The 15,503-nt window shown below is 40.1% G+C and overlaps 1 non-coding gene across 1 annotated transcript; it reads left to right on the forward strand.

The window, feature by feature from the left end:
- The first annotated feature begins 3,879 nt into the window (after positions 1 to 3,879).
- On the forward strand, positions 3,880 to 3,987 carry LOC112719495 (small nucleolar RNA R71). Its single transcript, XR_003161795.1, has one exon. It is a non-coding gene; the product is annotated as a small nucleolar RNA R71 (small nucleolar RNA).
- Positions 3,988 to 15,503: the final 11,516 nt, after the last annotated feature.

The raw sequence follows: 15,503 nt of genomic DNA on the forward strand, positions 1-15,503 counted from the left end.
TGGCGTTTGAAAGTCAGAACTGGGCAGGGAATGGGCGTTTAACGCCAGCTTTCCTCCCCTTTCTGGCGTTTGAACGCCAACAGTACTCCTCTCTGGGCTCTTACTGTCCTCAGAGGGATTTTGGACAGTGGTTTGGTTGTCCTTAGTCAATTGTTCCTTGTTTGGCTTTTTGCTCTTTTGAGCAATGTTATTCAGTGTCTTCCCACTCCTCAGTTGAACTGCTTGACACTCTTCTGTTATCTGTTTAGATATCTGCTGTTTTGCTTGATTCAACTGCAGTTCTATGCTCTTGTTAGCAACTTTAGTTTCATGGAGCATCTCTTTAAGGTCTGCTAACTATTCTGTCATCAGGAGCAATTGTTGATTAAGCTCATTTATCTGTTCTTGAGGACTAGGGTCATTGACTACTGCCATGACTTCCTCTTTTGGAGAGAACTCATTGCTAGAATACAAATATTGGTTTCTAGCAACAATGTCTATAAGCTCTTGAGCTTCTTCCATTGTCTTCCTCATGTGTATAGATCCACCAGCTGAGTGGTCTAAAGACATCTGAGCTTTTTCTGTAAGCCCATAATAGAAAATGTCTAACTGCACCCACTCTGAAAACATTTCAGAGGGACATTTTCTTAGCATACCTCTATACCTCTCCCAGGCATTATAAAGGGATTCATTATCCTCTTGTTTAAAGCCTTGGATGTCCAGCCTTAGCTGTGTCATCCTTTTAGGAGGGTAAAAATGATTCAGGAATTTGTCTGACAACTGTTTCCATGTCTTTATGCTTGCTGTAGGTTGGTTATTCAACCACCTTTTAGCTTGATCTTTTACAGCAAATGGAAACAGTAATAGTCTGTAGACATCCTGATCTACCTCTTTATCATGTACTGTGTCAGCTTTTTTGTAAAAACTGTGCCAGAAACTCAGTAGGCTCTTCCTGTGGAAGACCGGAATACTGGCAATTTTGCTGCACTATGATAATGAGTTGAGGATTTAGCTCAAAGCTGCTTGCTTTGATGGGAGGTGTACAGATGCTACTCCCATATGCAGCTGTAATGGGGTTAGCATATGACCCCAGAGTCCTTTTGGACTGATTAATCCCACTTAAGTCCATAATGGACAAGAGGGAAATGATAATGATTGCAAAGAGATAAATTTTGTTTTTTTTTTTTTTGAATTAACGAAAAAAAATGAAATAAAACAAAAGAAAATTAAAATAAAAATTCGAAAATCTAAAATAAAATAAGATCAAAGCAAATTGAAAACTGAATCAATTAGTTAATTAAAAAGATTTTTAAAACAGCAATTAAAAAGATATGATTGAAAAATTTTTATGAAAAAGATTTGATTTTTTAAAAAGAGGAAAGAGAAAAACAACAAAAAGACACCAAACTTAAAATTTTAGAAAATCAAACACAAAATTTTCGAAAATTTTTAAGGGAAAAATAAAAAGAGGACACCAAACTTAGAATTTTTATGACTCAAAAAGGGACTAAGAACATGCAAAATCGAAAATTAAAAGAAAAACAAAAGCATGCAATTGACACCAAACTTAGAATATGAAACTAGACTCAACTAAAAGACTCTAAACCAACAAAAATAAAACATTCCTAATCTAAGCAACAAGATAAGCCGTCAGTTGTCCAAACTCAACAATCCCCGGCAACGGCGCCAAAAACTTGGTGCACGAAATTGCAATCACACTTTTGCAACTCCGCACAACTAACCAGCAAGTGCACTGGGTCGTCCAAGTAATACCTTGCGTGAGCAAGGGTCGATCCCACGGAGATTGTCGGCTTGAAGCAAGCTATGGTTATCTTGTAAATCTTAGTCAGGATATCAGGAATTATCAGGATTGATTGTGAAAAGCAAAAGAACATGAAATAGTTACTTGTTTTGCAGTAATGGAGAATAGGTTGAGGTTTGGAGATGCTCCATCTTCTGAATCTCTGCTTTCCTACTGTCTTCTTCTTCAAACACGCAAGTCTCCTTCCATGGCAAGCTGTATGTAGGGTTTCACCGTTGTCAATGGCTACCTCCCATCCTCTCAGTGAAAGCGATTGCATATGCTCTGTCACAGCATAGCGGAATTCATCTGTCGGTTCTCAATCAGGCCGGAATAGAATCCAATGATTCTTTTGCGTCTGTCACTAACGCCCCGCCTTCAGGAGATTGAAGCACGTCACAGTCATTCAATCATTGAATCCTACTCAGAATACCACAGACAAGGTTTAGACCTTCCGGATTCTCTTGAATGCCGCCATCAGTCTAGCTTATACCACGAAGATTCCGATTAAAGAATCCAAGAGATAACTACTTAATCTAAGGTAGAACGGAGGTGGTTGTCAGTCACATGTTCATGGTTGAGAATGATGATGATTGTCACGGATCATCACATTCATCCGGATTAAGAACAAGTATTATCTTGGAATGGAAGCAAGCATGATTGAATGAGAAACAGTAGTAATTGCATTAATCCATCAAGACACAGCAGAGCTCCTCACCCCCAACCATGGGGTTTAGAGACTCATGCTGTGGAAGTACAAAGAAAACGTGTAAAATGTCATAAGGTCATCAAAAAAGGTCCTGATACAATGTCAAAAGATCCTATAAATAGTAAACTAGTAGCCTAAGGTGTACAGAAATGAGTAAATGACGTAAAAATCCACTTCTGGGTCCACTTGGTGTGTGCTTGGGCTGAGCAATGAAGAAATTTCGTGTAGAGACCTTTTCTGGAGTTAAACGCCAGCTTTCATGCCAGTTTGGGCGTTTAACTCCAATTTTCATGCCAGTTCCGGCGTTTAACGCTGGAATTTCTGAGGGTGACTTTGAGCGCCGGGTTGGGCCATCAAATCTTGGGCAAAGTATGGACTATCATATATTGCTGGAAAGCCCAGGATGTCTACTTTCCAATGCCGTTGAGAGCGCGCCAATTGGGCTTCTGTAGCTCCAGAAAATCCACTTCGAGTGCAGGGAGGTCAGAATCCAACAGCATCTGCAGTCCTTTTTGGTCTCGGAATCAGATTTTTGCTCAGGACCCTCAATTTCAGCCAGAAAATACCTGAAATCACAGAAAAACACACAAACTCATAGTAAAGTCCAGAAAAGTGAATTTTAGCTAAAAACTAATAAAAATATACTAAAATCTAACTAAATCATACTAAAAACATACTAAAAACAATGCCAAAAAGCATACAAATTATCCGCTCATCACTGACCCACTTGTCCCTCCAAATTCCTAATGGAGGACCTTGTTTCAGTCATGAAACTTTGAGTGGTTTTGATTAGATCAGAGACCATGGTTGCTTAGTCAGAGGTATTCCGCTTAGAACTCTCTGTCTGTTGCTGAGAAGATGATGGAAAAGGCTTGCTATTGCTAAACCTGTTTCTTCCACCATTATTGTTATTGAAACCTTGTTGAGGTCTTTGTTGATCTTTCCATGAAAGATTTGGATGATTCCTCCATGAAGGATTATAGGTGTTTCCATAGGGTTCTCCCATGTAATTCACCTCTTCCATTGAAGGGTTCTCAGGATCATAAGCTTCTTCCTCAGATGAAGCTTCCTTAGTACTGCTTGGTGCATTTTGCATTCCAGACAGACTTAGAGAAATCATATTGACTTGTTGGGTCAATATTTTGTTCTGAGCCAATATGGCATTCAGAGTGTCAATCTCAAGAACTCCTTTCTTCTGACTAGTCCCATTGTTCACAGGATTTCTTTCAGAAGTGTACATGAATTGGTTATTTGCAACCATTTCAACTAGTTCTTGAGCTTCAGTAGGCGTCTTCTTCAAGTGAAGAGATCCTCCAGCAGAGCTATCCAAAGACATCTTGGATAGTTCAGAGAGACCATCATAGAAAATACCTATGATGCTCCATTCAGAAAGCATATCAGAAGGACACTTTCTGATTAATTGTTTGTATCTTTCCCAAGCTTCATAGAGGCATTCTCCTTCCTTCTGTCTGAAGGTTTGGACTTCCACGCTAAGCTTACTCAATTTTTGAGGTGGAAAGAACTTTGCCAAGAAGGCATTGACTAGCTTTTCCCAAGAGTCCAGGCTTTCTTTAGGTTCTGAGTCCAACCATGTTCTTGCTCTGTCTTTTACAGCAAAAGGGAAGAGCATAAGTCTGTAGACCTCAGGGTCAACCCCATTAGTCTTGACAGTGTCATAGATTTGCAAGAATTCAGCTAAAAACTGATGAGGATCTTCCAATGGAAGTCCATGGAACTTGCAATTCTGTTGCATTAGAGAAACTAATTGAGGCTTAAGCTCAAAGTTGTTTGCTCCAATGGCAGGGATAGAGATGCTTCTCCCATAGAAGTCGGGAGTAGGTGCAGTAAAGTCACCCAGCACCTTCCTTGCATTGTTGGCATTGTTGTTGTTTTCGGCTGCCATGTGTTCTTCTTCTTTGAAGAATTCGGTCAAGTCCTCTAAAGAGAGTTGTGCTTTGGCTTCTCTTAGCTTTCTCTTCAAGGTCCTTTCAGGTTCAGGATCAGGCTTAACAAGAATGCTTTTGTCTTTGCTCTTGCTCATAAGAAAGAGAGGAGAACAAGAAAATGTGGAATCCTCTATGTCACAGTATAGAGATTCCTTGAAGTGTCAGATGAAAAGAAGAGTAGAAGACAGAAGTAGAAAATTCGAACTTGTTAAAGGAGATGGAGTTCGAATTTTGCATTAAGGGATAGTGTTAGTCCATAAATAGAAGGATGTGAGAAGAAGGGAAGTGATTTTCGAAAATTAAGTAAAAATTTTGAAAACATTTTTGAAAAACATTACTTAATTTTCGAAAATGAAGAGTGGGAAAGAAATAAAGTGATTTTTGAAAAAGATTTTGAAATTAGAAATCAAAGAGATTTGTTTGAAAACTATTTTGAAAAAAAAATGTGATTAAAAAGATTTGATTGAAAAATTATGGTTTTAAAAAGATATGATTGAAAAGATATGATTTGAAAACAATTTTAAAAAAAAGATTTGATTTTAAAAAATTAATGACTTGCCTAACAAGAAAAGATATGATTCAAACATTAAACCTTTCTCAACAGAAAAGGCAACATACTTAAAATGTTCAATCAAATCATTAATTGTTAGTAAGTATCTTTGAAAAAGGAAAGAAATTGATTTTGAAAACATTTGATTGAAAAGATTTGATTTGAAAAAGATTTGATTTTGAAAAACTTTGAAAACTTGAAAAAAAATTGATTTGAAAACAAAATCCTCCCTCTTGTGCCATCCTGGCGTTAAACGCCCAGAATGGTGCACATTCTGGCGTTTAACGCCCAATGCACTACCTTTTTGGGCATTAAACGCCCAACCAGGTACCCTGGCTGGCGTTTAAACGCCAGTCTGCCTTCCTCACTGGGCGTTTTGAACGCCCAGCTTTTTCTGTATAATTCCTCTGCTGTATGTTCTGAATCTTCAATTCTCTGTATTATTGACTTGAAAAGACACAAATTAAAAATATTTTTGGATTTTTAATAATAAGGAATAATCAAAATGCACTTAAAATCAAATAACAATGCATGCAAGACACCAAACTTTGCAGTTTGTATACTACTGACACTAACAAAATGAGAATGCATATGAAAAATAACAAAACACTCAAGTCAAGAGAATTTAAAGATCAGAGTAAGGAAATCATCAAGAACAACTTGAAGATTAATGAAGACACATGCATGAATTCGAAAAATGCAAGAAGAACAGAAACATGCAATTGACACCAAACTTAAAATGAGACACTAGACTCAAACAAGAAACATAAAATATTTTTGGTTTTTATGATTTTGTAAATATTTTTTTTTTGATTTTTCGAAAATTAAGTGAAAAAGAAAATAAAGGTATCAAAATTCTTAATGAGAATTCCAGGAATCATGCAATGTTAGTCTAAAGCTTTAGTCTAAAGGAATTAGACATGGCTAGCCAAGCTTCAGCAGGACATTGCATTCAAGAGCTAAATTGATGAAGATCAATCAGCTTTGGTGATGGTAAGAACATCACCTTGAAACACTAGAATTCATTCTTAAGAACTCTGAAAAATACCTAATCTAAGCAACAAGATGAACTGTCAGTTGTCCATACACAAAACAATCCCTGGCAATAACGCCAAAAACTTGGTGTTGTTGCCGGATCTTGGCACTGATGTTACCAAAAGCTTGCTCAAAACTAGAACAATCCCCGGCAACGGCGCCAAAAACTTGGTGCGCGAAATTGTGAACAATACTTTTCACAACTCTCATAATCCCCGGTCATGAACCCCAAAAACTTGGTGTTCAATATCATGGCATTACACAACTTCGCACAACTAACCAGCAAGTACACTGGGTCGTCCAAGTAATAAACCTTACGCGAGTAAGGGTCGATCCCACGGAGATTGTTAGTATGAAGCAAGCTATGGTCATCTTGTAAATCTTAGTCAGGCAAACTCAAATGGATATGGTGATGAACGAAAATAAACACAAAGATAAAGATAGAGGTACTTATGTAATTCATTGGTAGGAACTTCAGATAAGCGCATGAAGATGCCTTCCTTTCCGTCTCTCTGCTTTCCTACTGTCTTCATCCAATCCTTCTTATTCCTTTCCATGGCAAGCTTGTGTAGGGTTTCACCGTTGTCAATGGCTACCTCCCATCCTCTCAGTGAAAACGATTGCATATGCTCTGTCACAGCACGCGGAATTCAGCTGTCGGTTCTCGGTCAGGCCGGAATAGAATCCATCGATTCTTTTGCGTCTGTCACTAACGCCCCGCCTGCTAGGAGTTTGAAGCACGTCACAGTCATTCAATCATTGAATCCTACTAAGAATACCACAGACAAGGTTAGACCTTCCGGATTCTCTTGAATGCCGCCATCAGTTCTCGCCTATACCACGAAGATTCCGGTTAAAGAATCCAAGAGATAAACACTAGAGCCTTGGTTGCTTGTAGAACAGAAGTGGTTGTCAGTCACTTTGTTCATAAGTGAGAATGATGATGAGTGTCACGGATCATCACATTCATCAAGTTGAAGAACAAGTGATATCTTAGAACAAGAACAAGCGGAATTGAATGGAAGAACAATAGTAATTGCATTAATACTCGAGGTACAGCAGAGCTCCACACCTTAATCTATGGTGTGTAGAAGCTCCACCGTTGAAAATACATAAGAACAAAAGTGATCATTGGTTTCGGCCCCAGAGAGGGAACCAGAAGAACCAAGATCTGATCTAAGAACTAGATGTCCAAAGATGAAAATACAATAGTAAAAGGTCCTACTTATAGAAAACTAGTAGCCTAAGGTTTACAGAGATGAGTAAATGACATAAAAATCCACTTCCGGGCCCACTTGGTGTGTGCTTGGGCTGAGAATTGATGCATTTTCGTGTAGAGACTCTCCTTGGAGTTAAACGCCAGCTTTTATGCCAGTTTGGGCGTTTAACTCCCATTTTGGTGCCAGTTCCGGCGTTTAACGCTGGAATTCATGAGGGTGACTTTGAACGCCAGTTTGGGCCATCAAATCTTGGGCAAAGTATGGACTATCATATATTACTGGAAAGCCCAGGATGTCTACTTTCCAACGCCATTGAGAGCGCGCCAATTGGGCTTCTGTAACTCCAGAAAATCCACTTCGAGTGCAGGGAGGTCAGAATCCAACAGCATCTGCAGTCCTTTTTAGTCTCTGAATCAGATTTTTGCTCAGGTCCCTCAATTTCAGCCAGAAAATACCTGAAATCACAGAAAAACACACAAACTCATAGTAAAGTCCAGAAAAGTGAATTTTAACTAAAAACTAATAAAAATATACTAAAAACTAACTATATCATATCAAAAACATACTAAAAACAATGCCAAAAAGCATACAAATTATCCGCTCATCAGATAGTAAGAGCCCATAGAGGAATAATCCTGGCACTCAAATGCCAGAGAATGGGTGGAAAGCTAGCGTTGAACGCCCAAACCATGCTCAGTCCTGGCGTTCAACGCTTGAAACAAGCAAGGAATTAGCGTTGAACGCCCAAAGGGAGCACAGTTCTGGCGTTCAGACGCCAGAAGCAGGTAAGGAGCTGGCGTCTATCACCAATCCAGCTTCCACCCCTGGCATTCAAATGCCAGTGGGGGATCAGACACATACTAGTACTGAAAATAACCCTTCTAAAAAGGCTTCTCAACCCACATCTGTAGGCAATAAACCTGCAGCAACTAAGGTTGAGGAATACAAAGCCAAAATGCCTTATCCTCAGAAACTCCGCCAAGCGGAACAGGATAAGCAATTTGCTCGCTTTGCAGACTATCTCAGGACTCTTGAAATAAAGATTTCATTTGCAGAGGGACTTGAGCAAATACCCTCTTATGATAAGTTCATGAAAGAGATCTTAAGTCATAAGAAGGATTGGAGGGAAACTGAAAGAGTTTGCCTCACTGAAGAATGCAGTGCAGTCATTCTGAAAAGCTTTCCTGAGAAGCTTAAAGATCCGAGAAGCTTTATGATACCATGCACATTAGAAGGTACTTGTACCAAGCAAGCTCTATGTGATCTTGGGGCAAGTATTAACCTAATACCTGCAGCTACTATCAAAAAACTTGGGTTGACTGATGAAGTTAAACCAACCCGGATATGTCTCCAACTTGCTGATGGCTCCATTAAATACCCATCAGGCGTGATTGAAGACATGATTGTCAAGGTTGGGCTCTTTGACTTTCCCACTGACTTTGTGGAGCTGGAAATGGAGGAGCATAAGAGTGCAACTCTCATTCTGGGAAGACCTTTCCTAGCAACTGGCCGAACCCTCATTGATGTTCAAAAAGGGGGAAGTAACCCTGAGAGTCAATGAGGATGAGTTCAAATTGAATGTTGTCAAAGCCATGCGGCATCTAGACACCCAAAATGACTGCATGAGCGTTGATATTATTGACTCTCTGGTAAAAGAAGTCAATATGGTTGAGAGTCTCAAATCAGAGCTAGAAGATATCTTTAAAGATGTTCAGCCTGATCTGGAGGAATCAGAGAGAATAATAGAACCTCTGAAAATCCCTCAGGAAGAGGAGAAACCTCCTAAACCTGAGCTCAAACCATTACCACCATCCCTGAAATACGCATTTCTGGGAGAAAGTGATACCTTTCCTGTAATCATAAGCTCTACCTTATAGCCACAGGAAGAGGAAGCACTAATTGAAGTGCTAAAGATACACAAGACAGCTCTTGGGTGGTCCATCAGTGATCTTAAGTGTATTAGCCCAGCCAGATGCATGCACAAGATTTTATTGGAGGGTAACGCTAAGCCAGTGGTTCAACCACAAAGGCGGCTGAATCCAGCCATGAAGGAGGTGGTGCAAAAGGAGGTCACTAAATTACTAGAGGCTGGGATTATTTATCCTATTTCTGGTAGCCCTTGGGTAAGCCCTGTCCAAGTAGTCCCTAAGAAAGGCGGCATGACAGTGGTCCATAATGAAAAAAAATGAACTGGTTCCTACAAGAACAGTTACAGGGTGGCGTATGTGTATTGATTACAGAAGGCTCAATACAGCCACCAGAAAGGATCATTTTCCTTTACCATTCATAGACCAGATGCTAGAAAGACTGTCAGGTCATGAATACTACTGCTTCCTGGATGGATATTCAGGTTATAATCAAATTGCAGTAAATCCCCAGGATCAAGAGAAAACAGCATTAACATGTCCATCCGGAGTATTTACATAGAGAAGGATGCCATTTGGTCTATGCAATGCACCTGCAACCTTTCAAAGGTGCATGCTCTCTATTTTCTCTGATATGGTGGAAAAATTTCTGGAAGTCTTCATGGATGACTTTTCAGTATTTGGAGATTCATTCAGCTCATGTCTTGACCATCTAGCACTTATTCTAAAGAGGTGCCAAGAGACTAACCTGGTTTTAAACTGGGAAAAATGTCACTTTATGGTGACTGAAGGAATTGTCCTTGGGCACAAAATTTCAAACAAGGGAATAGAGGTGGATCAAGCTAAGGTAGAGGTAATTGAAAAATTACCACCACCTGCCAATGTTAAGGCAATCAAAAGCTTTCTGGGGCATGTAGGATTCTATAGGAGGTTTATAAAAGATTTTTCAAAAATTACCAAACCTCTGAATAATCTGCTAGCTGTTGACACGCCATTTATCTTTGATGTTGTTGGATTCTGACCTCCCTGCACTCGGAATGAATTTTTTGGAGCTACAAGAGTCCAATTGGCGCGCTCTCAATTGGGTTAGACAGTAGACATCCAGGGCTTTCCAGCAATATATAATAGTTCATACTTTGTGCGAAGATAGACGATGTAAACTGGCGTTCAACGGCAGTTCCATGTTGCAGTCTGGCATTCAGCGCCATAAACAGGTTACAAGTTGGAGTTCAACGCCAGAAACAGGTTACAACCTGGCGTTCAACTCCAGAAACAGCCCAGGCACGTGAGAAGCTTAAGTTTACTCATTTTCTGTAAACCTAGGTTACTAGTTTAGTATTTAAACAACTTTTAGAGACTTATTTTGTATCTCATGACATTTTTAGATCTAAAATTTGTACCTTTTGGCAGCATGAGTCTCTAAACCCCATTGTTGGGGGTGAGGAGCTCTGCAGGTTCTCGATGAATCAATACAATTATTTCTGTTTTCCATTCAAACATGCTTGTTCCTATCTAAGATGTTCATTCGCGCTTCACTATGAAGAAGGTGATGATCCTTGACACTCATCATCTTCCTCAATCCATGAACATGTGCTTGACAACCACCTCCGTTCTAGATCAGATTGAATGAGCATCTCTTAGATTCCTTAATCAGAATCTTCGTGGTATAAGCTAGGATTGTTGGCAGCATTCATGATAATCCAGAAAGTCTAAACCTTGTCTGTGGTATTCCGAGTAGGATTCAAGGATTGAATGGCTGTGATGAGCTTCAAACTCATGATTGTTGGGCATAATGACAGACGCAAAAGGATCAATGGATCTTATTCCGACATGATCGAGAACCAACAGATGATTAGCCGTGCTGTGACCATTTTCACTGAGAGGATGGGAAGTAGCCATTGACAACGGTGACACCCTACATACAGCTTGCCATGGAAGGAACTTTGCACTTTTGAAAGTGAGAAAGCATTATGTTACACGAATTCAAAGGACAAAGCATCTCCAAAACTCCAACATATTCTCCATTATTGAGTAACAATTACTTATTCCAAACACTTTCACTTTTTACAATTAAATCCAAATAACCTTATTGGCATCCTGACTAAGATTAATAAGATAACCATAGCTTGCTTCAAGCCAACAATCTCCGTGGGATTCCTCCCTTACTCACGTAAGGTATTACCTGGACGACCCAGTGCACTTGCTGGTTAGTTGTGCGGATTGCAAAAGTGTGATTGCAATTTTGTGCACCAATAGACTATTTTTATTTTTAATTAATCCTTTTCATTATTATTTATCATGTCTCTTTTTAATTCCTTTTCCTATGTTATGAGTTCTACATTCACAATGAGCGAGTAGTTCCCTTACATGATGGGGAGTTGATTGAATGGAACCCTTGAGTTGGGGTACTTAAAGGAAAGATTGTAATTGGGCTCATTGTTGGAATGCCCTCTAGTCACTAACACAAATCCTTTTTAATGAGCGGATTGGGACTTGTGAATTGAAACAACATTCCAACTTGTTTAACTCTCTCTTACCTAGTAAGGGATAACTAAACAGAGCACCCTTCAATTATCAATTAATCTTAAGAGTACTTCAACAAGAATAGGGTTTCCAACTAATCTACTCCCAATCAAGGTTTTTATTTAAAATTAATTAAATTCTCTAACTTAAATTTCTGTCTATCAACTCAAACCATTTTTGAAAACACCGATTGATGAAATAGCACATCTCTCTGCAACTCGTTGGGATACGACCTGGGACTCATACTTCCAGTTTTTTAATTTAAATTTTGTGACAACCCTTCTAAATTGATAAGCGGATTTTTGGTTGGTTAATGACTGTATTTGCAACGCATTTCTATTAATAATTTCTTAACCCGCCAATTTCTGCCACGTCAATAAGATAACTACCTTATCTTATCTAAGAAGGTCACTGTACACCATTATAAATACATTGGAGCACCCAGGTATAATTCATACTCTGATTCTACTAAATACCTGCCTAATACCGTTGCTAACTTAAGCATCGGAGTCCCTTGCAGGTACCCCCCACCCTCCGGGGATAAAAGACAGCACCATCACCAAGTCCAACAAGTCGGACACAACAGCTCCGACCAATATAGAAGATCTCATCTGAGATCGACCTACAGTTTCAGGTAACCCTCGAAACACCCACTATGGCTAGCTAACGTCATCTTAGTGAAAAAATCAAACGGGAAGTGGTGAATATGCACCGACTACACAGATCTCAACAAAGCTTGTCCAAAAGATCCTTATCCACTCCCAAGTATCGACGCACTGGTCGATGCCTCCTCCGGATATAAATACCTCTTGTTTATGGACGCATATTTGGGATACAATTAAATCCGAATGCATCCACCCGACCAAGAAAATACTTCCTTCTTAGCACCAAAAGCAAACTACTGCTACATCGTCATGCCTTTCGGTCTTAAAAATGCGGGAGCTACTTATCATAGATTAATGAATAAGGTCTTTTGGATCACATCGGAAAAATCATGGAAGTCTACGTAGACGACATGCTAACAAAGACACAAAAGAAAGAGACGCTATTGTCCAACCTGACCCAAGTGTTCGACACTATAAGGCGGCATGGCATGCGACTCAATCCCGCAAAATGCACCTTCGTAGTAGAAGCTGGCAAATTCTTGGGTTTTATGCTCACACAGAGAGGAATCAAGGCAAACCCGAATAAATGTTGGGCCACACTCGACATGAAGAGTCTGACTTGTGTCAAAGAGGTACAACAACTCAACGGGAGGTTGGCAGCTTTGTCCAGATTTCTAGTCGGATCGGTAATAAGATCTCTCCCCTTCTACGCCACTCTAAGGAATGGAAAGAAGTTTGAATGGACAATAGAGTGCGAGCAAGCCTTCCAAGATTTCAAAAGATTCCTGGGACAGCCACCTATCCTAACTCGGCCACAGGAAGGAGAATCGCTCATATTGTACCTCGCAGTAGGAAGTAGGGCAATAGCCTCAGCACTAGTCCAAGAAGACGACAGCGGGCAGCAACCCGTATACTTCATCAGTAAAGCATTACAAGGATCCGAGATAAACTATCAAAAAATAGAAAAGTTTACCTACACTCTCAAACTAACATCTCGACGACTTCATCCATACTTCCAGGCCCACACTATTAGGGTTCAGACCAATCAGCCTATAAAAGGGATCTTACAGAAAACAGACCTGGTGGGTAGAATCTTGCAATGGGCAGTCGAGTTGTCTGAATTCGATCTTCAATACGAAGCTCAGACCGCCATCAAATCACAATACCTGGCCGACTTCACTGCAGAATTTATAGACACACCAGAAATCCCCACAGAATGGAATCTCTACGTGGATGGTTCCTCAAATAAAACGGAAAGCGGTGCAATTGTGATAATTGAAAGCTACCAAGGAACCCAAATCAAACCCTACCTCAAATTTGGGTTTTCTACCTCAAACAACCAAGTGGAATATGAGGCACTACTAGCTGGTTTGAAGCTGGCTAGCGAGGTTGGAGCTCAAAAGCTTATCATCTTCAACGACTCACAAATAGTCACTTCACAAATAGCAGGAAGCTACCAAGCCAAAGATCCCACAATGAAAAATTACTTGGACAAAACCAGGGAATAGCTCAGACAACTCAGAGAATATGAGATCCGTCACAAACCTCGAGAACAGAATGCCCGAGCTGATGCACTCTCAAAACTAGCCAGCACCAAACCAGGGGGCAACAATAGAAGCCTCGTCCAAGAAATTCTGCAGAACCCATCAATCTCGGAAGAAGAAAAAATCCTAGCCATAACAGGTCAGGATCAAGGATGGATTATTTCTATAATTAACCATCTCAAAACAGAAGCGCTCCCCACAGAGGTTGAAACGAGACGCACAATACTACACTATCATAAACAACATTCTATATAGAAGAGGGATTTTAATACCATTGTTAAAGTGTGTACCAACTTCTAACACAAAGGAAGTTCTAGAAGAAGTACACAGTGACATTTGTGGCAATCACCTCGGAGTAGGGTTTTATTGGCCAACTCTACAAAAGAAAGCCACAGAGTTCATAAAGACATGTCCATCATGTCAGAAACATGCCAACTTTCACATCACTCCACCAGAGAAGCTCATCAGCGTGTCCTCACCTTGGCCATTCGCAAAATAGGGACTCGATCTTCTTGGATCCTTCCCTCAAGGATCGGGACAAGTTAAATTCCTCATAGTAGAGATAGACTATTTCATAAAGTGGATTGAGGTAGAACCCCTAGCTAATGCCACTGCTCAAAGAAGTCAAAAATTCCTATATTAGAACATTGTCACAAGGTTCGGGGTTTCATACTCCATCACCACACACAATGGTACCTAGTTCACAGATGCAGGCTTCAAAAAGCTAGCGGCCGACCTGAATATAAAACAACAATTCACTTCCGTAGAACATCCCCAAGCCAATGGACAAGCCAAAGGTGCCAACAAAGTCATACTGGCCGGGCTAAAATGGAGATTACAGGACGCAAAAGGAGCCTAGGCCGAGGAGCTCCCACAAGTCCTATGGGCATATCGAACAACGCCACATTCCACCACAAAGGAATCACCCTTCCGATTAGCATACGAAATGGAGGCAATGATCCCAGTGGAGATCGAAGAAAGGTTGCCTAGAGTGATCCACTATAGTGAAGAAGCCAACGCCCAACTTCAAAGGGAAGAACTCGACCTACTTTCGGAAGTCCGAGAAAGAGCTCGGATTAGGGAAGAGGCATTAAAATGACAAATGGCTGTGAGATACAATCAAAAGGTAATACAACGAGTTTTAGCTGAGAACGACCTTATCCTAATCCAAAATGATATTGGAACAACTCAACCTGGATAAGGAAAGCTGGCAGCAAACTGGAAAGGACCCTACCGAGTAATAGAAGTACTTGGAAAGGGCTACTACAGACTGTCCGTACCCGATGGACGAGAGCTTCCTAGGTCATGGCACGCCTGCAACCTAAGAAGGTACTATAGTTAGGGATGACAAAAGATCTTAGGACAAGGCACACTCTTTTTCCTGAAAAGGTTTTTTAATGAGGCGCCAAGCCAAGACCTACAAATCACCCGACTAGAGGATTAAACTCCCCCATGTATATATTTGCATTTTCTTTTGAACAAAACCTATTTTAGATCTTCTACGAATGCTCAAGCCGCATTAATCTGAAACATTCATCGTCCGATTATAGAGCTACAGATCGGCAGAAAGTGAAAATCAAATTCACTGTGCGGTCACGGTAAAGACCAAAGATGAAAACCAAATTCCTTAAAAGGTCGACCAAACGAGATTTTAACCCAATCTCTACAAAATCGGCAAAAGATGAAAACAGAATAAAGCAAGAAGTTATAGAAAGTGATCCATAGA

This window comes from Arachis hypogaea, chromosome 10 (assembly GCF_003086295.3).
Source record: "Arachis hypogaea cultivar Tifrunner chromosome 10, arahy.Tifrunner.gnm2.J5K5, whole genome shotgun sequence".
Classification (NCBI taxonomy): Eukaryota; Viridiplantae; Streptophyta; class Magnoliopsida; order Fabales; family Fabaceae; genus Arachis; species Arachis hypogaea.